The following is a 26836-nucleotide window of genomic DNA, read 5'->3' as shown; positions in this document are numbered from 1 at the left end:
GTGAATGATGTGTCAATTGATGTCTTTGTTGCGAACGTTGAATCTTTCTTTGAAAATGCTTTTGTAAATGTGTTGTAGTCACAGCCTTCTTGATTATGAGTCATGAATTGTATGATTCTACAGCTCTGCACACTTTCATTCTATTATTTATATAAGTTATGTATCTTTTCATTCATCTTCCGGAACACCAAACCTGTTGTACCACCTATTGTACATTCCACTCCTGTCAGAGCCTGAGAAAGGCTCACAGTATTATGAAATAAATAATAATAAAATAAATAAATTGCAGGAGTACAGAAGTAAGCGTCCAGTTTGAGCCCTTCAGGGAATTAAGGAAGCAGAAGTATGCTGAGTTTCTAAGGGTGCTATAGGCAGACTTTTTTTCTTCGAACAGTAATTTGGGCACATTCGTTTATCCGTTAGGCAAGTTAGTGTGAGTATTCGTACCTTTCCAGGGAGACTGATGTATGTCCGGAATTTGAGTTTTTCAGAGAATTCAGTCAATAGGAATGCGGTGAGGTACCAACTGTCTATATGCTGGCGCTTTTTCCGCTAACACTAAGTTGAGCAAATTCATTAACCAATCACGTATGTTAGCGGCAGTATTCGTGCAATTTCAGCAGTAATAAAGTGAGTGTCCAGTTTGAACTTTTCGGAGAATTTAGTAGATAGGAGTATGCTGAGCGTGTAAGAGGGATATAGGCTGATCTTTTTTTTTCTCCGAAACGTATTTTGGGTAAATTCGTTTATCAACTGTGCAAATCAGTGTTAGGATTCGTAGATTGTCAGGGAGAGTGATGGATGTGTGGAATTATTGCTTTTCAGGAAATTAGGTCAATTCGATTGCGGTGATGTACTGTCGACGGGCTGGCGTTTTTCCGTTATAGCTATGTTGAGGAAATTCACTTACAAATCATATAAATTAGAGACAGTATTCGTGAGATTATAGCAGTAGTGAAGTAAGCGTCCAGTGTGAACCTGTCAGAGAATTGGCTGAACAGGAGTACCCCGAGCTTAGAACGTAGCTAACACAGTTGAGCTGATGTACTAACATACCATTAAAGGCTGACGTTTTCCTTCTATGATTCATTTACGCAAATTCGTTTATTATTCAAGTAACTTAGTGTCTATAAGCGGGAATTTGCAGGGGAAGTGATGGATGGGTTTGAATTTGAGCATCACATTAAACTGTGCTAACACGACTAAGCTGCGGTTCTAACATACTCTTAAAGGCTGATGTTATTTCCTGTATTAAGGTTTTCCGCAAATTCGTTTATTAATCAAGTATGTTAGTGTCTTTAAACGTGCATTTGCAGGGGGAGCAATAGATGGATAGAGTTTGAGCTGCACATAGAATTTAGCTAACACTCTTGAGCTGAGGTTCTCACATGCTATTATAAGCTGTTTTTTCCCCTATGAGGTATTTTCGCTAATTCGTTTATTAATCAAGCAAGTTTCTCTGTGAACGGAAACTTGCAGGGCGAGTGATGCATGTGTGGAATTTGAGCTTCACATAGAACTATACTATAATAGGCTGATGTTTTCTACCGTTTTAAGTTATTTGCGCAGATTCGTTCATTACTCAAGAAAGTGTCTGTAAGCGTGCATTTGCAGGGGCAGTGACTGACGGATCGAATTTGAGCGTGACATGGATCTGAGCTAAAACTACTGAGCATAGGTTCTAACATATTAATATAGGCTGATGTTTCGTTTTCGCTATGATTTTTTTTCGCAAATTCGTTTTTAATCAATCAAGTTAGTGTCTATAAGAGGGCATTTGCAGGATCAGTAATGGATAGATCGAATTTGAGCGTGATTTAGATCTCAGCTTACACCAATGTGGTGCGGTTCTAACATAATAACGCTATAACGCTATATACATATATAAACATATGCCATATAACGCTATAAATAACATATAACGCTATAACGCTATAAAATAGTAACGCTATAATTTATTTGCGTAAATTCATTTAATAATCAAGTTTGTAAGCGGGAAATTTGCTGGGGAAGTGTTGAATGGGTTGAATTAGAGCTTCACATAGAACTAACTATACTATGATACGCTGATATTTTCTTCCGTGTTAAGGTATTTGCGCAAATTCCTTCATTAATCAAGTATGTTACTTTGTGTAAGCGTGCATTTGTAGGAGCAGTGATGGATGGCTCGAATTTGAGCTTCACATAGAACTGAGCTAACATGACTGAGCTGATGTTCTAACATACTATTATAGGCTGGTGTTTTTTCCCTCTATAATTTTTTTGCGCAATTTCCATTATAAATGAGGTAAATTACTGTCTGTAGGCGTGCATTTGCAAGAGCAGTGATGGATGGGTCGAATTTACCTTAACATAGAACTATTCTATTGTAGGCTCATGTTTTTGTCCGGTAGAATTAGTTTGCGCAAATTTGTTAATTAGTCAAATAAGTTAATATCTTTACACATGCTTTGCAAGGGTTCTTGTCCACTGTTAGTTATCTGCCCAAGTTGGTTTAATAATGAAGTAAATGGGTCTAAGCGGGAATTCGCAGAGGGAGTGATGAATTGGTGGAATTTGAGCTTAACCTAGAACTGTACTGTTATAGGCTGACGTTTTTTTGCCGCTACACTTAATTTGTACGAATTCGTTTATTAATTAATTAAGATAGTGCCTGTAAGCGGTCGTTACCAAGCGAAATTATGGATGGCTCGTATTTGAGCTTCACGAAGAACTATACCTTTAGAGGCTGATGCGTATTTCCACTATGATTTATTTGGGTAATTTCGTTCAATATTCAAGTAAGTTAGTGTGCTTAAGCGTGCATTTGCAGGGGCGGTGATGGATGGATCGAATTTGAGCATCACATAGAACTGAGCCAACACGACTGAGCTGATGTTCTGACATGCTATGTGCTTATGCGTTTTCCGCAATATGTAATTTGCGCATGATCGCTTTATAATCATGTATGTATTGTCTTTGTGCGTGCGTTCAAGCGGTGGGATGGGTGCATCAAGTTTCAGCTTCAGAGAAAAATAAGTTAGCACGATTACGCAGAGGTTCCATGGGGTATAGAGTGACGTTCTTTCCTCGAACAGAAATTTCTGCATATTCGTTTAATATTAACGGATGTTAGTGTAAGCATACGGGCTTTTGCAGGGGGAGTGATAGATGCGTCGAAGTTGAGGTTTTCAGAGATTTGGGTCAGACGACGTGGCTGAGGTTCTGTTGGGCTATATTTTTTTTCCGAGATTAGTAATGTTTGCAAATTTATATAATAGTCATGTAATTTAGTAACTGCGTGTGTGTGTTTGCAGGAGGAGTGATGGATACGGCGAGATTCAGCTGTTCATGGAGGTGATTTACCACAAATGAGCTGGTTGCAGTTTTCCGCGACAACTCCAATTTCTTGAAATTCGCTTAATAATCGTGCAGTTAGCTGTGCAGCGGGAGTGAAATATGTGTGGAATTTGAGCTTTGTATATAAGTAATTCCGACACCGCAGACGTTCTATCGGGCTATAGACGTATACGTTCTTTCCGCGAAGACGTACTTCGCATATTCGTTTAATATTTGTGCAAGTTTGTATACGCGCATTTGCAGGGGTAGTGATGGATGGTTCGAATTTAAGCTTTACGGTGAAGTGAGTTAACACGACGTCGCTCAGGTTCTGACACGCTGTAAGCTGGTGTCTCTTCTGCGAATTGATTTAACTATCATTTACGTGTCTGCACACGTGCATTTGTAGGGGGCGTGATGGACGCGTTGAGTTTGAGCGTTACAGAGAACTGAGTTAGCACGACGTAGCCTAGGTTCTATCGGGCTAAATGCTTGTATTTTGCTCTATAAGTAATTTGCGCAAATGAGTTTAAGAACCGCATAAGCTAGCTTCTATATAGGTGCATTTCTGCCAGTGATAGTACGAGTAACAATGCTCATGTAGTGTCTATATAAATGTTACCGCAATTAAAAGAAAGGGGATGGCAGAATGTGAGAAGAAATTCGAGTTTGATGGTGACCAGGCTAGCAACCGAGTGTCTCGTATCATGAAATATTTTATTTATATCATTTATTTTTTTTATCATGAATTAAACCACGTTTTGTTTTGTTTGCTCTCGTCCATCGCTGCCGAGAACGGCCGGCACGACATGGACCCGGTCGTGTCGTGCACTCATCTGCAGGCCGAGGACGACGCCGGGTTTTGCGGCTTCGTCACCAGGTGAAGCGTGGGAGGCAGCACAGGTGGCATCTATACGAGTCGGAGCAACAAGGTGAGCTCATCGAGCAGTTTTCTTGCGTCGTAATTTTTCCAATACCTCTCGCTCTGCACGGTCCGCAGTTGCCTGTAAAATTATTTCGGTAGCTCTATATTCGAGCAGCCCAGCATCATAAGGTCGACTGCGGTGTGCAAGGTATACTGCAAAGACCATTATGCATCATTTTTTTTAATTCATCCTTTTTAATGTGTTTTGTCGTTTCGTCCCGCTATCACTCGCTTTTTTTTTCTCTGGCTAGAGCGCTATAGTTCGCACTGATCAATCAGTCCTAAACGTGCGAATAAACTGCTTATCAGCTCCCATTCCATCATTTGTGCTTTTAATAAGCTTTACTTCGAAATTTGCATTATAATCACAGGAATTTCGGTATTGTTTCGAGTATACTGGGATGTGAAGACCTCTTTATATACATGGAGAGACCGGCAGTTCCTCGTTCGAGAACTATTCGAAAAGTATTCGATATTCAATTCGTTTCGCTTTGGACACTATTAGATTCGTATTTGATTCAGTTTTGTCATATTGCACTCACACACCCTCAGCAAAATTCATATACAAGCAAAATAGCTAATGTGAGGAATTACGGTGGGTGTTACGACGGTCCTCAAAGGATAGGAGGCGCCCAGCGTGCTCGTTCAAAGTTGGTGCGAAAACTCCTTGTGACTGGTGCGCCATTTGCTTTCAGTGGCGGTGGTTTTCAGAGGCACATAATTTAATAGCGGGAAGCAACGTAGGCGTTCTGTTGTAGTCAGAGGGCTTCCTGAAAGTCGGACAAAGTATGCCCCTGTAGGAGAAGTACTGAAGCAGGTCCCGTCGCTTGCCGTGGTACAGCATGCGGCCAGTCAATGTGATAGCCACTGGAGTAAGGAAGAAGGAAGATAGCTGCTATGAATCCCATTCAGATAGAAAAGTCTGATGACATGGAGGCTTCTTGTAAAGCTGGTGCAACGTGATTTGGTCGTTTATTCACAGCCGCAGCCTCATCTGCGTCTGTGATCCAGTGAGGTGGCCAGCTTTCTTTGCCTATTCCCCAACACAGTTGGCGGCATGTTACCACAATCTCCCGAATTTGAGCTTCACAAACGACTGCACTAACACAATCGAGCTGAGGTTCTAACATAGCTGATGTTTTTTTTTTCGCTATAAGTTATTTGCGCAAATTCGTTTATGAATCAAGTTAGTGTGTGTAAGCATTTGCAGGGGGAGTGATGGATGGGTCGAACTTGATCTTCACATAGAACCATACTATTGTAGGCTGGCGTTTTTGTCCGCTATAATATATTTGCGCAAGTTCCTTTATCAATCAAGTAAGTATCTGTGAACATGCTTTGCGGGGTGATTCATGAATGGGGGGAATTTGAGCTTCACATAGAACTATACTATTATAGGCTGAGGATTTCTTCCATTATAACTTATTTACGGAAATTCGTTCATTAATCAAGTAAGTTAGTGTGTCTAAGCGGGCATTTGCAGAGGGAGTGATGGCTGGGTCGAATTTGAGCTTCACATAACACTGAGCTAACTCGACTGAGCTGAGGTTCTTACATACCCGTATAGGCTAATGTATTTTTGTTTCACTATAAGTTATTTACGCAAACTTGTTTATGAATCAAGTTAGTGTCTCTAACGAATTGCAGAGGGAGTCATGAATAGGTCGAATTTCTGCTTCACATAGAACTATACTATTGTGGGCAGTTATTGCGCACATTCGTTTATTATTCAAGTAAGTATCTGTAAACGTGCATTTACAGGGGAAGTGATGGTGGGTGGTATTTGAGCTTCACATGTAACTATGCTATTATAGGCTGATGTTCTTTCCGCTATAATTTACTTGCACAAATTCGTTTATTAATCAGTTAAGCTACTATCTGTAAGCATGCTTTGCAGGGGAAGTGATGGATGGGTGGTATTTGAGCTTCACATAGAACTATACTATTATTGGCTGATGTTCTTTCCCCTATAATTGCGCACATCCGTTTATCAATCAGTCAAGCTAGTATCTGTAAACGTGCTTTGCAGGATAAGTGATGGATGGGTGGAATTTGAACTTCACATAGAACTATACTATTATAGGCTAATGTTCTTTTCCCTGTAATTTACTTGCGCAAATTCGTTTATTAATCAGTAAAGCTAGTATCTGTAAACATGCTTTGCAGGGGCAGTGATGGATGGGTGGAATTTTAGCTTCATATAGAACTATACTATTATAGGCTGATGTTCTTTCCGGTATAATTGCGAGAATCCGTTTATTAATCAGTTAAGCTAGTATCTGTAAACATGGTTTGCAGGGGAAGTGATGGATGGTTGGTATTTCAGCTTCACATAGAACTATACTATTATAAGCTAATGCTCTTTCCCCTATAATTTACTTGCGCAAATTCGTTTATTAATCAGTAAAGCTAGTATCTGTAAACATGCCTTGCAGGGGCAGCGATAGATGAGTGGAATTTGAGCTTCACACAGAACTATATATACTATTATAGGCTGATGTTCTTTCTCCTGTAATTGCGCAAATCCGTCTATTAATCAGTTAAGCTAGTATCTGTAAACGTGCTTTGCAGGGGAAGTGATGGGTGGTTGGTATTTGAGCTTCACATAGAACTATACTATTATAGGCTAATGTTCTTTCCCCTATGATTGCGCAAATACATTTATTAATCAGTTAAGCTAGTATCTGTAAACATGCTTTTCAGGGGCAGTGATTGATGGGTGGAATTTTAGCTTCACATGGAACTACACTATTATAGGCTGATGTTCTTTCCCCTATAATTTACTTGCGCAAATTCGTTTATTAATCAGTTAAGCTAGTATCTGCAAACATCATTTGCAGGGGCAGTGATGGATGGGTGGTATTTGAGCTTCACATAGAACTATACTATTATAGGGTAATACAACTTGTTTAACGTTATCTTTAGTCAGTGTCCATATTCCTTTACGTATGCGCCGCTCTTCAATGATTTTTGTTTACGCCAACTAGGGCGACTGGGGTGCTCAAGTGGCCTGGTGTCTTGGTTCCCGCCCTGCAGACCTGGTGACGAGCAGTTCTTGCCTACTTGTATATTGCTGCCCGTACAGCGGACTTAGTGGCCAGCTCTTCTATCAGCCTGGTGTCTTGCCGTCAACCTTGTGCCACCCGTTCTTCCGAAGTGGTATCTTGCTGTCAATTCTACGGGCCTAATGGCCAGCTGTTGTAAAGACCTGGTATCTCTCTATCCACCCTGCCGGCTTAGTGATCAGCTGTTCTAGCGGCCTGGTCTACTGCTTATCATAAGAATGCACGTGCCTTAAGGATTCACATGATGCAAAAGTCTGTTTATTTCTATCATAATTTCTTTACAAAAACGTCAAGTTGGACGAGTTCGTAGATCAACATCATCGAATACCTGCGTAGTGAGCATTGAGTGCTCGTTAGAAAACCCCCGGGTGGTCGAAATTAAACCGGAGTCCGGCACTACGCCGTGCCTCATAATCATATCTTGGATTTTGCACGTAAATTTGAATTGGAATTCTGGGCTTGGTTCAGGCAGCTCGGGAACTCGTAGCCGAGTCAAGTTTCGTGTCCCAGTTGATGAGGTGAGCACAATGCTTGCAACTGTTTTGACGCAATTACGCTCAATCAACCTTTTGTGTAGCCACTATATGCGAAGTTCTATTACGCTGATTTTTGCTGTAAGCGCTTCATTTTTGGTACCAGTGAAGTAGGCGTATCAATGGATAGTCAAATGCACTGCAGCTTCTTGTTCAGTGCAGCACGTCGCTGAATTTGATGTTGACGCGTAGAAAAAGTAACCTGTTCGTTCCGTATTACGAAACGCTATTCCAAACTGATAGTGAATTCAAGGAATACTGTGGGCAGCTAAGCTATACATCTGCCTAGCTATACATCTGCCGAGCTTTCGCCTTCTTACTGATTGCTTTCGTGGCACCATCGGTGGGAAAAAATTGCGAATCGGTAATACGCCGAAAAACGTGGGTCATGCAAAACAATAATAATAATAATCTTCAAGACTCATGTTGAAATCTGTTCGAAGCAACGCTTTTTTATTAAACGCTATACAACTAACGGCGACGTTGAATTTTATTCATACAGTGAGTAAATTCATGCAATATTGATGCATAGGCTTCACCTCGCACAATACGTATATTGGTGCGTCGCAGCGTTCGCAAGCTATTCCGAAATGCAAACACCAAACGAGATGGGTGCACAGTGTTAATGTCTGTGTATCGATGCGACGAGTACAAGTGTGATGTGTGTTCCTTTTCGAGTAGAACGGTAATGACAGGGTTATGCAGTGAAAAGTACGACACATTCGTATTCATATGTACTCGGGTCGTATTAGAGACACTCGTAATCTTGATATAGCGTGGTTTTGAAGCATTGCGAAAGTGGTCCCAGAGGACCATGTATCCTCTGCTGTATAACCTACGTCCTCAGGCCTCTGAATATCTGAAAAGCGATCGTATCATTTGGGAAGGAAGAGATTCTTCGCCGTAGGTCAAAGCACTAGAAAAAAATTTAGAACGATCGAGTTTACGTGGCCAGGCTGCTTTATTGGTGAGGCCAGTGTATCGCATAACATTTTGTTTCCTCATTTCTTTGTGGACAACTTTTGAAACATTTGTGTTCAATATGAACCTTCTGTCTTGTGTTCACGTCTGTTTGTAGCTTCCGGCAACTCCATTTTCACTTCTCTGTCGTTTCATACTCAGAGGTATTTTCTTACATTCTGTTACCAACCTATAATAATACAACAATAGTAATAGTAAAATACCATTGCCACTACTAATAGGCGTCAGTGACATTCTGAGGACGACAACAAGATTGCGACACAACGACGCTGACATGATGCCTGGGTGATGACTATGTCGTCGGTGGCATAACTAAACATCTGTGGGAGGAGAAAATGGCCATCATAGGCATGAATAGCACATGCGTCGTCATTTATGATGATGCTTAACAGCGGTAGGGGTCGACAACGGCCTTGTGCACTGTTGAATGCGTCTGGTTGCAACTTTCACACGAATAGCTTTCTTTCCCCTTTCGACCGTTTTTGTCGTTGTTCGGTGGTCGATGATTGATTTTCGGATTCGGCAAAGAAAACGTTCGTTCTTAGTTCGTTCTTAGTTCGCTCGTTCGTTTTTTTTCAATCATTCAGTCAATGGTTCGTTCGTTCGTTAGTTCGCTCCTGCAGTCTTTCGTTCGTTCATTCCTTCACTCTTTTGTTAGTTTGCTCCTTCAGTCATTCGTTAGGTTCTTAGTTCGGGCTATTTACACGCTGATAATCATCGCCGATGATTTCTGCATTTTCTTCCTGCCACAGCAGTTAAGCACTTGTGCGACCAACGTCACAGTCACAATCGCATCGTCATCATGTCGTCGTGACTTTGTAATCTTGTGGCTGTCATGCTCAGCATGTTGGTGTCATTGTCATCTGCTTTGTCATTCTCGTCAAGCCGTCATCGTAATCGTTTCCGTATCTCACTGTAGCCTTTACGGTGCTGTATTCTTTAAGCCCCTGAAGTGGTTGTCATCGCCGTCATGTTGACGTCATAGTCAAGCTTTGTCGCTGTCGTCATGACCGCGTCGGCCGCGTGGTCGTCTTGCAGTGTTAGTCCTTGTGGCATGGTCGCAGTGTTTGTGCTGTCGCTGTCACCGCGGCGTCGCCGTAATTTTTGTCCTGCTTCAACGCCGTTTTCATTCCTGTGGCTGTGTGGACGTCGTCGTACCATTGCCTTCGTATTCTCTCTCTCTCTCGCACACAGGCCAGATGAGCACACACTCATGTGCACACACACTCGCACACTGTTGTTAATTAGGTTTCGAGATAAGTAGGCAGGCAGGCAGGCGGCAACCCGCCGATCAGATAACCTGAAGTACCTAACCGGTGTAAAAGGAGCACCTTTGATATTTGCATTTCTCAGCTTTCGCAATTATTTAGATATGTATGTTAAAGCGAATCTTCCACTGCCCACTCGCCCGGGTTTAACGTGGCTGCTGCTGCTGAGCCGGTCGGTCGGGCTGACATATTTGTGGATATATGTATAGAAAACTATATCGGGTGATAATTTTTATATTGTGCAGAATTTTTAAATATCGCGTGTGGCAGATGGTGAAACCCATGCCGTCATCAAAATTGGTTCCTAGTGGATATGCCTTGCAACCTAATCACAACATGTGCCATAAACTGATCTTCGTGAACTTTCGCCGATTAGTTGATTGTACGTCGGTTTTTTGTGAAATTATTGTCAGCTTCTTGAAATACTTCAGATGGCGGAATAAAATTACGCCATCTACCACAAGAGTTTTTTAGAAATTCTGTAAAACGTACGATTGATCACCTGTATGCGTGTCGAGTGCAGGCACCATCAAACAGGCCTATATAGCCTCTGCATGCTGACCACCAATAAGGTAGTAGTAAGATGGTAGTGATTAGGAGTAAATTCCTACATAACACCTTAACATCTAATATAGGCACTCAAGTATCTTTGAAGTTCACAGACGTCGATATGATTGGCATATTACATTTTAGTGATCACTCAGGGAACTTGATTGATTATATGACACTGTGTATGCGCCACTGGGCGTGTCAATTCTCGGCCCAACCTCCAGAAACTGTGGTACAGTGTCCATAATATAACTAGACGTACGTAATACCTCTTTGTGCATACACATTTTATCGCCATATTTCCCTCGCGAAGCATAAGAAAATGTTTGACCATGTGACATTGATGTTTGACGCTGTGTAGCCACTTGATTTAGTGTTTTAATTGCAGCAAAGCTTGTGAATATTGTAGTATTTATTTTTTTATTTATTTATCCATCATACCTTACAGGCTTCTGCATCGAGCATTGACTAAGGGTTAATATGATAAAATAAGCAAGCAAACGGATCCAAAGGCAGAGTAACAATATTTGCCAAGCTGCAGTGCAACATAAAAAATGTTTCATGACCGCAGCCATACCCAAGGAAAAAAATATAGCCGTCATCACCCCCCATCAGCCTATTTATGTACTCTCCCAGAGATTTTCATAACCTTTGACTTGCGCCAGCTGATTGCATATGAAGTCTGCCCCCCAACTTTCTATTTTTATCACACCACCTAATCTCCTGCGGTTCTCGACTGCACTTCCCTTGGCACTCAGTCTGTAAACTTTAATGCACCTCCCGTTATCTCCCCTATGCGTTACGTGGACCGTCCAGCTCCACATTTTCCTCTTAATATTTACGCATATATTGGCTGCCCGATGTTTGCTAACTAATGCACATCTCATTCTTCTTGTCTCTGAACAATATTCCTAACATTTTTCCGCATAAGTTTGTTAAACCCCAAGTATGCTCCTTATATTGGTGCCCATACCCTTTTCAAGGATAGCGGTAAGCTGTTCTGATTTCGCAACGCGTACCGTATGGGATCCAACTGATTTTACTTTGCTGTAAATTTACTTGCCATGATCAAAGTCAGTTAGGCTATCCCATTTCCTTAATGTCCATTGATATTCAACCTTCGTCTTAATCTGTCGGCTGAGCTACACCATAGCAGTTATGCAATACGTTACTTGCGAATTACCATAATCGAAAAAAGAATTGCATATCGTAATGATATGCACGTTATAATTTTGGCACCAATAATCTCGCGGGATTATAGCCACGACTTGATCCTTTTAGCGAATCTTATCACAAGCACTGCAGTCCTTAATGTGGAATAGGTGGAAGGTGAACTCTGATATTCGACAATCGGGGATCACGTAAGGAAATCTGCGAAGTGCGTTAAGCAAGGTCGAATGAGCGTAAGCAACATGTCAGACGAATATGTTGCCGTCCAGCTTCCAGGCGCACAGTCATCGTCGAAATTAGAGACTCACACGAATCTTGCATATTCATAATAATAAAATAAAATGAGAGAGATATTTGAGGTAAACTACGGCGCTTCGGTTTGCGATGTGTTAGCATCGCAGGGCTTCGGTTCTCTCCTGTCAGGAGTTGCGGTATCGTGGCGTTTGCGGAATTGGAGCTTAGGCCCTTCTTCACAACCTACTATTTTGCGCTTTGTTCGTGCGTTTTGCTTTTTTCTCTAATGAGACAAAGCATATATTTGTAACTTTTTCATAATGATTCATTTGCTCGTAGCTGGTGCTGTCCTTGCGTGCTTCGATCGGGTTCGCCTGTTTCCTGCACACGACCGAGGGCGGTTATGGCGCTCTGCAAAGCTGGCTATTTTCGCGAGGTGTCAAGAGTGCTGTCGGCTGTATACATCATTGTGTCCGGGGTGTGAGTCTGGCGAAAGTGGAACTATCTCCACAATTGGTCGCTTCATAATACACACCTAAATTTGCAACATGCCAACCGAAAAATAAAAAAAGATATTATCAACGGCGGACACATTTAGGACTTGTCGTTCTGTCCTTTCGTCGCTAGGTTGCAGCTGACGCAGTCACGCGCAACCTAGTACAAGTAGCGAAGTCTTTCTCTGCGCGACAAATAAAAAAGAACGAAAAGAACTGATGGCATATTGAGTTACACTTCTTGGAGTACCCAAGACAATTGACGACTGAAATTTTGTGGGAGATCACTGCGACGTTTGACGTAGTGATAAGAGTAGAACCTCATGGTTTCCTGTGCCCACCTTTGTCTGTGTGCTCCTCACATACGCGCGTAATATTTTCTTTTTTTCTTCGTTTATTTCATCGGTACCACGAACGAACGGCACGAGATCGACCTGATTGTGTCGTGGACCCATCTGTCAAGCAGTGACATTGCTGGCCTTTCCTGCATTCTCACCAGGACCAGCGTGGGAAGCAGCATGATGGCCGACTCTACCAGCCGCACCAGCAAGGTTAGCGCATCGAAGACGCGCGCCTGGCGTTTTAATCTTTCCGAATACTTTCACTCTGCAAAGGAAATTGCGTAAAAACAATTTCACTCACACTCGAGGACGCCAACGGTTCTTATGACGCTTAGGAAGGTAGCGTCATAACGTCATGACGCTTAGGAAGCTATAGCCTAGCATTTTTCCTTTTTGTGCGATAGATAATATGAGCCTATTATTTTGTCAATCCTTTAGGTTAGTATCAGCAAGTTCACTTGCACGGGGCGTAATGTATCCTTAGAAATTCAGCTTTGCAGAGAAGCGAGTGACAAGGATGGTGTCGAGGTACTAATGCGCTATAGGCTGTTGCTTTAAACCACAACTCATTTGGACAAATTGGTTTTTCAGTCATGTAAGTTAGGCTGAGTGCAAATGCGTTTGCTGAGGCGGTATTGTATGCATGCGATTTGAGCTTTTCAGAGATATGAGTGAACAGCAATGAGTTGAGATTCGAATAGACTATAGCCTAGCGTTTTTTTTTTGCGATAGCTTATATGCGCCTGTTCGTTTGTCAATTGTTTAGGTTAGTGTCAGCATATGTTCACTTGCACGGGGCGTAAGGTATCCATAGACATTCAGCATTGCAGTGAAGTGAGTGAAAAGGTTCATGTCGAGGTTCTACTGGGCTATAGGCTGGTGCTTTTAACCACAACTCATTTGGACAAACTGGCTTTTCAGTCATGTAAGTTAGCCTGAGTGCAAATGCGTTTGCTGAGGCGGTGTTGTATGCATGCGATTTGAGCTTTTCAGAGATATGAGTGAACAGCAATGAGTTGATATTCGAACAGGCTATAGCCTAGCGATTTTTTTTATGCGATGTGTCAGATGTGCATATTCGTTTGTCAATGGTTTAGGTTAGTGTCATCATATGTTCACTTACACGGGGCGTAATGTATCCTCAGAAATACAGCTTTGCAGAGAAGCGAGTGAAAAGGATCGTGTCGACGTTCTAATGGGCTATAGGCTCTTGCTTTAAACCACAACTCATTTGGAGAAATTGGTTTTTCAGTCATGTAACTTTGCCTGAGTGCAAATGCGTTTGCTGAGGAAGTTGTATGCATCCAATTTGAGCTTTTCAGAGATGTCAGTGAACAGCAATGAGTTTAGGTTCGAACAAGCTATAGCCTAGCGTTTTTCCTTTTTGTGCGATAAATAATATGTGCCTATTCGTTTGTCAATTGTTTAGGTTAGTATCAGCATAAGATCACTTGCACGGGGCGTAATGTATCCTTAGAAATTCAGCTTTGCAGAGAAACGAGTGAAAAGGATCGTGTCGAGGTTATAATGGGCTAAAGGCTGATCCCTTTAAACACAACTCATTTGAGCAAATTGGTTTTTCAGTCAGGTAAGTTTGCCTGAGTGAAAATGCGTTTGCTGAGGCGGTGTTGTATGCATCCGATTTGATCTTTTCAGAGATATCAGTTAACAGCAATGAGTTGAGATTCGAACAAGCTATAGCTTTGCGTTTTTCCTTTTTGTGCGATAGCTAATATGTGCCTATTTGTTTGTCAATCGTTTAGGTTAGTATCAGCATAAGTTCACTAGCACGGGGCGTAAGGTATCCTTACAAATTCTGCTTTGCAGAGAAGCGAGTGAAAATGATCGTGTCGAGGTTCTAATGGGCTATAGGCTAATGCTTTTAACCACAACCCATTTGGACAAATTGGCTTTTAAGTCATGTAAGTTAGCCTGAGTGAATGTGCGTTTGCTGAGGCGGTGTTGTATGCATCCAACTTGAGCTTTTCAGAGCTATGAGTGTACAGCAATGAGTTGAGATTCGAACAGGCTATAGCCAAGAGTTTTTCCTTTTTGTGCGATAGCTAATATGTGCGTATTCGTTTGTCAATCGTTTAGGTTAGTATCAGCATAAGTTCACTTGCACGGGGCGTGATGTATCCTTAGAAATTCAGCTTTGCAGAGAAGCGAGTGAAAATAATCGTGTCGAGGTTCTACTGGTCTATAGGCTGGTACTCTAAACCGCAACTCATTTGGGCGAATTGGTTTTTCAGTCATGTAAATTAGCTTAGTGTAAATGCGTTTTCTGAGGCAGTGTTCTATGCATGCAATTTCAGCTTTTCAGAAATATCAGTGAACAGCAATGAGTTGAGATTCGAACAGGCTATAGCCAAGCGTTTTTCGTTTTTGTGCAATAGATAATATGTGCCTAATCGTTTGTCAATCGTTTAGGTTAGTATCAGCATAAGTTCACTAGCACGAGGCGTGATGTATGCTTAGAAATTCAGCTTTGCAGAGAAGCGAGTGGAAAGGATCGTGTCGAGGTTCTAATGGGCTAAAGGCTGATCCCTTTAAGCATAACTCATTTGAGCAAATTGGTTTTTCAGTCATGTAAGTTTGACTGAGTGCAACTTCGTTTGCTGAGGCGGTGTTGTATGCATCCAATTTGGTCTTTTAAGAGATATCAGTTAACAGCAATGAGTTGAGATTCGAACAAGCTATAGCTTTGCGTTTTTCCTTTTTGTGCGATAGCTAATATGTGCCTATTTGTTTGTCAATCGTTTAGGTTAGTATCAGCATAAGTTCACTAGCACGGGGCGTAAGGTATCCTTACAAATTCAGCTTTGCAGAGAAGCGAGTGAAAATGATCGTGTCGAGGTTCTAATGGGCTATAGGCTAATGCTTTTAACCACAACCCATTTGGACAAATTGGCTTTTAAGTCATGTAAGTTAGCCTGAGTGAATGTGCGTTTGCTGAGGCGGTGTTGTATGCATCCAACTTGAGCTTTTCAGTGAGATGAGTGAACAGCAATGAGTTGAGATTCGAACAGGCTATAGCCTAGCGTTTTTTTTGCGATAGCTAATATGCGCCTGTTCGTTTGTCAATGGTTTAGGTTAGTGTCAGCATATGTTAACTTACACGGGGTGCAATGTATCCTTAGAAATTCAGCTTTGCAGAGAAACGAGTGAAAAGGATCGTGTCGAGGTTCTAATGGGCTAAAGGCTGATCCCGTTAAACACAACTCATTTGAGCAAATTGGTTTTTCAGTCATGTAAGTTTGCCTGAGTGAAAATGCGTTTGCTGAGGCGGTGTTGTATGCATCCAATTTGGTCTTTTAAGAGATATCAGTGAACAGCAATGAGTTGAGATTCGAACAGGCCATAGCCTAGCGTTTTTCCTTTTTGTGCGATAGCTAATATGTGCCTATGCGTTTGTCGATCGTTTAGGTTAGTATCAGAATAAGTTCACTTGCACGGGGCGTAATGTATCCTTAGAAATTTAGCTTTGCAGAGAAGCGAGTGAAAAGGATCGTGTCGAGGTTCTAATGGGCTATAGGCTGTTGCTTTAAACCACAACCCATTTGCACAAATTGGTTTTTCAGTCATTTAAGTTAGCCTGAGTGCAAATGCGTTTGCTGAGGCGGTGTTCTATGCATCCAATTTGAGCTTTTCAGAGATATGAGTGAAGAGCAATGAGTTGAGATTCGAACAGGCTATAGCATAGCGTTTTTCCTTTTTGTGCGATACGTAATATGTGCCTATTCTTTTGTCAATCGTTTAGGTTAGTATCAGCATAAGTTCACTTGCACGGGGCGTAATGTATCCTTAGAAATTAAGCTTTACAGAGAAGCAAGTGAAAAGGATTGTGTCGAGGTTCTAATGGGCTAAAGGCTGATCCCTCTAAACACAACTCATTTGAGCAAATTGGTTTTTCAGTCATGTAAGTTTGACTGAGTGCAAATGCGTTTGCTGAGGCGGTGTTGTATGCATCCAATTTGGTCTTTTAAGAGATATCAGTGAACAGCAATGAGTTGAGATTCGAACAGGCCATAGCCTAGCGTTTTTCCTTTTTGTGCGATAGCTAATATGTGCCTATTCGTTTGTCGATCGTTTAGGTTAGTATCAGAATAAGTTCACTTGCACGGGGCGTAATGTATCCTTAGAAATTTAGCTTTGCAGAGAAGCGAGTGAAAAGGATCGTGTCGAGGTTCTAATGGGCTATAGGCTGTTGCTTTAAACCACAACCCATTTGCACAAATTGGTTTTTCAGTCATTTAAGTTAGCCTGAGTGCAAATGCGTTTGCTGAGGCGGTGTTCTATGCATCCAATTTGAGCTTTTCAGAGATATGAGTGAACAGCAATGAGTTGAGATTCGAACAGGCTATAGCCTAGCGATTTTTTGTGCGATGTCTAATATGTGTATATTTGATTGTCAATCGTTTAGGTTAGTGTCAGCATATGTTCACTTACACGGGGCGTAATGTATCCTTAGAAATTCAGCTTTGCAGAGAAGCGAGTGAAAAGGAACGTGTCGAGGTTCTAAAGGGTTAAGGCTGATCCCTGTAAACACAACTCATTTGCGCAGATTGGTTTTTCAGTCATGTAATTTAGCTGAGTGTAAATGCGTTTTCTCAGGCAATGTTGCATGCATCCAATTTCAGCTTTTGAGAGATATGAGTGAACAGCACTTAGCCGAGATTCGAACAGGCTATAGCCTAGCCTCTTTTTTGCGATAGCTTATATGCGCCTATTCGTTTGTCAATTGTTTAGGTTAGTGTCAGCATATGTTTACTTCCACGGGGCGTAATGTATCCTTAGAAATTTAGCTTTGCGGAGAAGCGAGTGAAAAGGATCTTGTCGAGGTTCTAAGGGGCTATAGGCTGATACTTTCAACCACAACTCATTTGGGCAAATTTGTTTTTCAGCCATGTAAATTGGCTGAGTGTAAATGCGTTTGCTCAGGCAGTGTTGTATGCATCCAATTCGAGCTTTTAAGAGATATGAGTGAACAGCAATGAGATGAGATTCGAACAGGCTATTGCTTAGCGTTTTTTTTTTCGATAGCTAGTATGCGCCTGTTCGTTTGTCCATCGTTTAGGTTAGTGTCAGCATAAGTTCACTTGCACGGGGCGTAATGTATCCTTAGAAATTCAGCTTGGCAGAGAAGCGAGAGAAAAGGATCGTGTCGAGGATCAAATGGGCTATAGGCTGATGCTTTTAACCACAACGCATTTGGACAAATAGGTTTTTCAGTCATATAAGTTAGCCTGAGTGCAAATGCGTTTGCTGAGGCGGTGTTGTACGCATCCAATTTGAGCTTTTCAGAGATATCAGTTAACAGCAATGAGTTGAGATTCGAACAATCTATAGCCTAGCGTTTTGCCTTTTTGTGCGATTGATAATATGTGCCTATTCGTTTGTCAATCGTTTAGGTTAGTGTCATCATATGTTCATTACACGGGGCGTAATGTATCCTCAGAGATACAGCTTTGCAGAGACGCGAGTGAAAAGGATCGTGTCGAGGTTCTAATGGGCTAAAAGCTGATCCCTTTAAACACAACTCATTTGGGCAAATTGGTTTTTCAGTCATGTAAATTAGTTTTGTGTAAATGCGTTTTCTGAGGCAGTGTTGAATGCATGCAATTTCAGCTTTTCAGAGATATCAATGAAGAGCAATGAGTTGAGATTCGAACAAGCTATAGCTTTGCGTTTTTCCTTTTTGTGCGATAGCTAATATGTGCCTATTTGTTTGTCAATCGTTTAGGTTAGTATCAGCATAAGTTCACTAGCACGGGGCGTAAGGTATCCTTACAAATTCAGCTTTGCAGAGAAGCGAGTGAAAATGATCGTGTCGAGGTTCTAATGGGCTATAGGCTAATGCTTTTAACCACAACCCATTTGGACAAATTGGCTTTTAAGTCATGTAAGTTAGCCTGAGTGAATGTGCGTTTGCTGAGGCGGTGTTGTATGCATCCAACTTGAGCTTTTCAGGGAGATGAGTGAACAGCAATGAGTTGAGATTCGAACAGGCTATAGCCTAGCGTTTTTTTTGCGATAGCTAATATGCGCCTGTTCGTTTGTCAATGGTTTAGGTTAGTGTCAGCATATGTTAACTTACACGGGGTGCAATGTATCCTTAGAAATTCAGCTTTGCAGAGAAACGATTGAAAAGGATCGTGTCGAGGTTCTAATGGGCTAAAGGCTGATCCCGTTAAACACAACTCATTTGAGCAAATTGGTTTTTCAGTCATGTAAGTTTGCCTGAGTGAAAATGCGTTTTCTGAGGCGGTGTTGTATGCATCGAATTTGATCTTTTCAGAGACATCAGTTAACAGCAATGAGTTGAGATTCGAACAGGCTATAGCATAGCGTTTTTCCTTTTTGTGCGATACGTAATATGTGCCTATTCTTTTGTCAATCGTTTAGGTTAGTATCAGCATAAGTTCACTTGCACGGGGCGTAATGTATCCTTAGAAATTAAGCTTTACAGAGAAGCAAGTGAAAAGGATTGTGTCGAGGTTCTAATGGGCTAAAGGCTGATCCCTCTAAACACAACTCATTTGAGCAAATTGGTTTTTCAGTCATGTAAGTTTGACTGAGTGCAAATGCGTTTGCTGAGGCGGTGTTGTATGCATCCAATTTGGTCTTTTAAGAGATATCAGTGAACAGCAATGAGTTGAGATTCGAACAGGCCATAGCCTAGCGTTTTTCCTTTTTGTGCGATAGCTAATATGTGCCTATGCGTTTGTCGATCGTTTAGGTTAGTATCAGAATAAGTTCACTTGCACGGGGCGTAATGTATCCTTAGAAATTTAGCTTTGCAGAGAAGCGAGTGAAAAGGATCGTGTCGAGGTTCTAATGGGCTATAGGCTGTTGCTTTAAACCACAACCCATTTGCACAAATTGGTTTTTCAGTCATTTAAGTTAGCCTGAGTGCAAATGCGTTTGCTGAGGCGGTGTTCTATGCATCCAATTTGAGCTTTTCAGAGATATGAGTGAACAGCAATGAGTTGAGATTCGAACAGGCTATAGCCTAGCGATTTTTTGTGCGATGTCTAATATGTGTATATTTGATTGTCAATCGTTTAGGTTAGTGTCAGCATATGTTCACTTACACGGGGCGTAATGTATCCTTAGAAATTCAGCTTTGCAGAGAAGCGAGTGAAAAGGAACGTGTCGAGGTTCTAAAGGGTTAAGGCTGATCCCTGTAAACACAACTCATTTGCGCAGATTGGTTTTTCAGTCATGTAATTTAGCTGAGTGTAAATGCGTTTTCTCAGGCAATGTTGCATGCATCCAATTTCAGCTTTTGAGAGATATGAGTGAACAGCACTTAGCCGAGATTCGAACAGGCTATAGCCTAGCCTCTTTTTTGCGATAGCTTATATGCGCCTATTCGTTTGTCAATTGTTTAGGTTAGTGTCAGCATATGTTTACTTCCACGGGGCGTAATGTATCCTTAGAAATTTAGCTTTGCGGAGAAGCGAGTGAAAAGGATCTTGTCGAGGTTCTAAGGGGCTATAGGCTGATACTTTCAACCACAACTCATTTGGGCAAATTTGTTTTTCAGCCATGTAAATTGGCTGAGTGTAAATGCGTTTGCTCAGGCAGTGTTGTATGCATCCAATTCGAGCTTTTAAGAGATATGAGTGAACAGCAATGAGATGAGATTCGAACAGGCTATTGCTTAGCGTTTTTTTTTTCGATAGCTAGTATGCGCCTGTTCGTTTGTCCATCGTTTAGGTTAGTGTCAGCATAAGTTCACTTGCACGGGGCGTAATGTATCCTTAGAAATTCAGCTTGGCAGAGAAGCGAGAGAAAAGGATCGTGTCGAGGATCTAATGGGCTATAGGCTGATGCTTTTAACCACAACGCATTTGGACAAATAGGTTTTTCAGTCATATAAGTTAGCCTGAGTGCAAATGCGTTTGCTGAGGCGGTGTTGTACGCATCCAATTTGAGCTTTTCAGAGATATCAGTTAACAGCAATGAGTTGAGATTCGAACAATCTATAGCCTAGCGTTTTTCCTTTTTGTGCGATTGATAATATGTGCCTATTCGTTTGTCAATCGTTTAGGTTAGTGTCATCATATGTTCATTACACGGGGCGTAATGTATCCTCAGAGATACAGCTTTGCAGAGACGCGAGTGAAAAGGATCGTGTCGCGGTTCTAATGGGCTAAAAGCTGATCCCTTTAAACACAACTCATTTGGGCAAATTGGTTTTTCAGTCATGTAAATTAGTTTTGTGTAAATGCGTTTTCTGAGGCAGTGTTGAATGCATGCAATTTCAGCTTTTCAGAGATATCAATGAAGAGCATTGAGTTGAGATTCGAACAGGCTATAGCCTAGCGGTTTTCCATTTTGTGCAATAGCTAATATATGCCTATTCGTTTGTCAATCGTTTAAGTTAGTATGAGCATAAGTTCAATTGCACGGGGCGTAATCTATCCTTAGAAATTCAGCTTTGCAGAGAAGCGAGTGAAAAGGATCGTGTTGAGGTTGTAATGGGCTATAGGCTGATGCTTTTAACCACAACTCATTTGGACAAACTGTTTTTCAGTCATGTAAGTTAGCCTGAGTGCAAATGCGTTTGCTAAGGTGGTGTTGTATCCATCCAATTTGAGCTGTTCAGAGATATAAGTGAAAAGCAATGAGTTGAGATTCGAACAGGCTATGGCCTAGCGTTTTTTTTTTTGCGATAGCTAATATGCGCCTTTTCGTTTGTCAATGGTTTAGGTTAGTGTCAGCATATGTTCACTTACACGGGGCGTAATGTATCCTTAGAAATGCAGCTTTGCAGAGAAACGAGTGAAAATGATCGTGTCGAGGTTATAATGGGCTAAAGGCTGATCCCTTTAAACACAACTCATTTGAGCAAATTGGTTTTTCAGTCGGGTAAGTTTGCCTGAGTGAAAATGCGTTTGCTGAGGCGGTGTTGTATGCATCCAATTTGATCTTTTCAGAGATATCAGTTAACAGCAATGAGTTGAGATTCGAACAATCTATAGCCTAGCGTTTTTCCTTTTTGTGCGATTGATAATATGTGCCTATTCGTTTGTCAATCGTTTAGGTTAGTGTCATCATATGTTCATTACACGGGGCGTAATGTATCCTCAGAGATACAGCTTTGCAGAGACGCGAGTGAAAAGGATCGTGTCGAGGTTCTAATGGGCTAAAAGCTGATCCCTTTAAACACAACTCATTTGGGCAAATTGGTTTTTCAGTCATGTAAATTAGTTTTGTGTAAATGCGTTTTCTGAGGCAGTGTTGAATGCATGCAATTTCAGCTTTTCAGAGATATCAATGAAGAGCATTGAGTTGAGATTCGAACAGGCTATAGCCTAGCGTTTTTCCATTTTGTGCAATAGCTAATATATGCCTATTCGTTTGTCAATCGTTTAAGTTAGTATGAGCATAAGTTCAATTGCACGGGGCGTAATCTATCCTTAGAAATTCAGCTTTGCAGAGAAGCGAGTGAAAAGGATCGTGTTGAGGTTGTAATGGGCTATAGGTTGATGCTTTTAACCACAACTCATTTGGACAAATTGGTTTTTCAGTCATTTAAGTTTGCCTGAGTGCAAATGCGTTTGCTGAGGTGGTGTTGTATGCATCCAATTTGAGCTTCTCAGAGATGTGAGTGAACAGCAATGAGTTGAGATTCGAACAGGCTATAGCCTAGCGTTTTTCCTTTTTGTGCGATAGCTTATATGTGCCTATTCGTTTGTCATTCGTTTAGGTTAGTGTCAGCATAAGTTCACGTGCACGGGGCGTAGTGTATCCTTAGAAATTCAGCTTTCCAGAGAAGCGAGTGAAAATGAAAGTGTCAAGGTTCTAATGGGCTATAGGCTGATGCTTTTAACCACAAGTCATTCGGGCAAATTGGTTTTTCAGTCATGTAAATTAGCTGAGTGTAAATGCGTTTTCTCAGGCAGTGTTGCATGCATCCAATTTCAGCTTTTGAGAGATATGAGTGAACAGCAATGAGATGAGATTCGAACAGGCTATTGCCTAGCGTTTTTTTTTTTCGATAGCTAGTAAGCGCCTGTTCGTTTGTCCATCGTTTAGGTTAGTGTCATCATATGTTCACTTACACAGGGCGTAATGTATCCTTAGAAATTCAGCTTTGCAGAGAAGCGAGAGAAAAGGATCGTGTCGAGGATCTAATGGGCTATAGGCTGATGCTTTTAACCACAACTCATTCGGGCAAATTGGTTTTTCAGTCATGTAAATTAGCTGAGTGTAAATGCGTTTTCTCAGGTAGTGTTGCATGCATCCAATTTCAGCTTTTGAGAGATATGAGTGAACAGCAATGAGATGAGATTCGAACAGGCTATTGCTTAGCGTTTTTTTTTTCGATAGCTAGTATGCGCCTGTTCGTTTGTCCATCGTTTAGGTTAGTGTCAGCATAAGTTCACTTGCACGGGGCGTAATGTATCCTTAGAAATTCAGCTTGGCAGAGAAGCGAGAGAAAAGGATCGTGTCGAGGATCTAATGGGCTATAGGCTGATGCTTTTAACCACAACGCATTTGGACAAATAGGTTTTTCAGTCATATAAGTTAGCCTGAGTGCAAATGCGTTTGCTGAGGCGGTGTTGTACGCATCCAATTTGAGCTTTTCAGAGATATGAGTGAACAACACTGACTTGAGATTCGAACAGGCTATAGCCTAGCATTTTTTTTGCGATAGGTAATATGCGCCTATTCGTTTGTCAATCGTTTAGGCTAGTGTCAGCATATGTTCACTTGAACCGGGTGTAATGAATCCTTAGAAATTCAGCTTTGCGGAGAAGCGAGTGAAAAGGATCTTGTCGAGGTTCTAAGGGGCTATAGGCTGATACTTTCAACCACAACTCATTTGGACAAATTGGTTTTTCAGTCATGTAAGTTAGGCTGAGTGCAAATGCGTTTGCTGAGGCGGTATTGTATGCATGCGATTTGAGCTTTTCAGAGATATGAGTGAACAGCAATAAGTTGAGATTCGAATAGACTATAGCCTAGCGTTTTTTTTTTGCGATAGCTTATATGCGCCTGTTCGTTTGTCAATTGTTTAGGTTAGTGTCAGCATATGTTCACTTGCACGGGGCGTAATGTATCCTCAGAAATACAGCTTTGCAGAGAAGCGAGTGAAAAGGATCGTGTCGACGTTCTAATGGGCTATAGGCTCTTGCTTTAAACCACAACTCATTTGGAGAAATTGGTTTTTCAGTCATGTAACTTTGCCTGAGTGCAAATGCGTTTGCTGAGGCGGTATTGTATGCATGCGATTTGAGCTTTTCAGAGATATGAGTGAACAGCACTTAGCCGAGATTCGAACAGGCTATAGCCTAGCCTCTTTTTTGCGATAGCTTATATGCGCCTATTCGTTTGTCAATTGTTTAGGTTAGTGTCAGCATATGTTTACTTCCACGGGGCGTAATGTATCCTTAGAAATTTAGCTTTGCGGAGAAGCGAGTGAAAAGGATCTTGTCGAGGTTCTAAGGGGCTATAGGCTGATACTTTCAACCACAACTCATTTGGACAAATTGGTTTTTCAGTCATGTAAGTTAGGCTGAGTGCAAATGCGTTTGCTGAGGCGGTATTGTATGCATGCGATTTGAGCTTTTCAGAGATATGAGTGAACAGCAATGAGTTGAGATTCGAATAGACTATAGCCTAGCGTTTTTTTTTTGCGATAGCTTATATGCGCCTGTTCGTTTGTCAATTGTTTAGGTTAGTGTCAGCATATGTTCACTTGCACGGGGCGTAAGGTATCCATAGACATTCAGCATTGCAGTGAAGTGAGTGAAAAGGTTCATGTCGAGGTTCTACTGGGCTATAGGCTGGTGCTTTTAACCACAACTCATTTGGACAAACTGGCTTTTCAGTCATGTAAGTTAGCCTGAGTGCAAATGCGTTTGCTGAGGCGGTGTTGTATGCATGCGATTTGAGCTTTTCAGAGATATGAGTGAACAGCAATGAGTTGATATTCGAACAGGCTATAGCCTAGCGATTTTTTTTATGCGATGTGTCAGATGTGCATATTCGTTTGTCAATGGTTTAGGTTAGTGTCATCATATGTTCACTTACACGGGGCGTAATGTATCCTCAGAAATACAGCTTTGCAGAGAAGCGAGTGAAAAGGATCGTGTCGACGTTCTAATGGGCTATAGGCTCTTGCTTTAAACCACAACTCATTTGGAGAAATTGGTTTTTCAGTCATGTAACTTTGCCTGAGTGCAAATGCGTTTGCTGAGGAAGTTGTATGCATCCAATTTGAGCTTTTCAGAGATGTCAGTGAACAGCAATGAGTTTAGGTTCGAACAAGCTATAGCCTAGCGTTTTTCCTTTTTGTGCGATAAATAATATGTGCCTATTCGTTTGTCAATTGTTTAGGTTAGTATCAGCATAAGATCACTTGCACGGGGCGTAATGTATCCTTAGAAATTCAGCTTTGCAGAGAAACGAGTGAAAAGGATCGTGTCGAGGTTATAATGGGCTAAAGGCTGATCCCTTTAAACACAACTCATTTGAGCAAATTGGTTTTTCAGTCAGGTAAGTTTGCCTGAGTGAAAATGCGTTTGCTGAGGCGGTGTTGTATGCATCCGATTTGATCTTTTCAGAGATATCAGTTAACAGCAATGAGTTGAGATTCGAACAAGCTATAGCTTTGCGTTTTTCCTTTTTGTGCGATAGCTAATATGTGCCTATTTGTTTGTCAATCGTTTAGGTTAGTATCAGCATAAGTTCACTAGCACGGGGCGTAAGGTATCCTTACAAATTCTGCTTTGCAGAGAAGCGAGTGAAAATGATCGTGTCGAGGTTCTAATGGGCTATAGGCTAATGCTTTTAACCACAACCCATTTGGACAAATTGGCTTTTAAGTCATGTAAGTTAGCCTGAGTGAATGTGCGTTTGCTGAGGCGGTGTTGTATGCATCCAACTTGAGCTTTTCAGAGCTATGAGTGTACAGCAATGAGTTGAGATTCGAACAGGCTATAGCCAAGAGTTTTTCCTTTTTGTGCGATAGCTAATATGTGCGTATTCGTTTGTCAATCGTTTAGGTTAGTATCAGCATAAGTTCACTTGCACGGGGCGTGATGTATCCTTAGAAATTCAGCTTTGCAGAGAAGCGAGTGAAAATAATCGTGTCGAGGTTCTACTGGTCTATAGGCTGGTACTCTAAACCGCAACTCATTTGGGCGAATTGGTTTTTCAGTCATGTAAATTAGCTTAGTGTAAATGCGTTTTCTGAGGCAGTGTTCTATGCATGCAATTTCAGCTTTTCAGAAATATCAGTGAACAGCAATGAGTTGAGATTCGAACAGGCTATAGCCAAGCGTTTTTCGTTTTTGTGCAATAGATAATATGTGCCTAATCGTTTGTCAATCGTTTAGGTTAGTATCAGCATAAGTTCACTAGCACGAGGCGTGATGTATGCTTAGAAATTCAGCTTTGCAGAGAAGCGAGTGGAAAGGATCGTGTCGAGGTTCTAATGGGCTAAAGGCTGATCCCTTTAAGCACAACTCATTTGAGCAAATTGGTTTTTCAGTCATGTAAGTTTGACTGAGTGCAAATTCGTTTGCTGAGGCGGTGTTGTATGCATCCAATTTGGTCTTTTAAGAGATATCAGTTAACAGCAATGAGTTGAGATTCGAACAAGCTATAGCTTTGCGTTTTTCCTTTTTGTGCGATAGCTAATATGTGCCTATTTGTTTGTCAATCGTTTAGGTTAGTATCAGCATAAGTTCACTAGCACGGGGCGTAAGGTATCCTTACAAATTCAGCTTTGCAGAGAAGCGAGTGAAAATGATCGTGTCGAGGTTCTAATGGGCTATAGGCTAATGCTTTTAACCACAACCCATTTGGACAAATTGGCTTTTAAGTCATGTAAGTTAGCCTGAGTGAATGTGCGTTTGCTGAGGCGGTGTTGTATGCATCCAACTTGAGCTTTTCAGTGAGATGAGTGAACAGCAATGAGTTGAGATTCGAACAGGCTA

The 26836-nt window shown here is 41.4% G+C and overlaps 1 long non-coding RNA gene across 1 annotated transcript in view; it reads left to right on the top strand.

Moving 5' to 3' along the window:
• The window catches only part of LOC139049699 (uncharacterized), a 49070-nt gene that overhangs the window by 10229 nt on the left and 12005 nt on the right, over positions 1–26836 (top strand). Inside the window, exon 3 of the long non-coding RNA XR_011508506.1 lies at positions 12383–13088. This is a non-coding gene — a long non-coding RNA (uncharacterized lncRNA). The remainder of the gene's footprint in view (positions 1–12382; positions 13089–26836) is intronic.

Source organism: Dermacentor albipictus, chromosome 9, assembly GCF_038994185.2.
Source record: "Dermacentor albipictus isolate Rhodes 1998 colony chromosome 9, USDA_Dalb.pri_finalv2, whole genome shotgun sequence".
Classification (NCBI taxonomy): domain Eukaryota; kingdom Metazoa; phylum Arthropoda; class Arachnida; order Ixodida; family Ixodidae; genus Dermacentor; species Dermacentor albipictus.
This window is presented reverse-complemented; position numbering and strand designations above follow the sequence as displayed.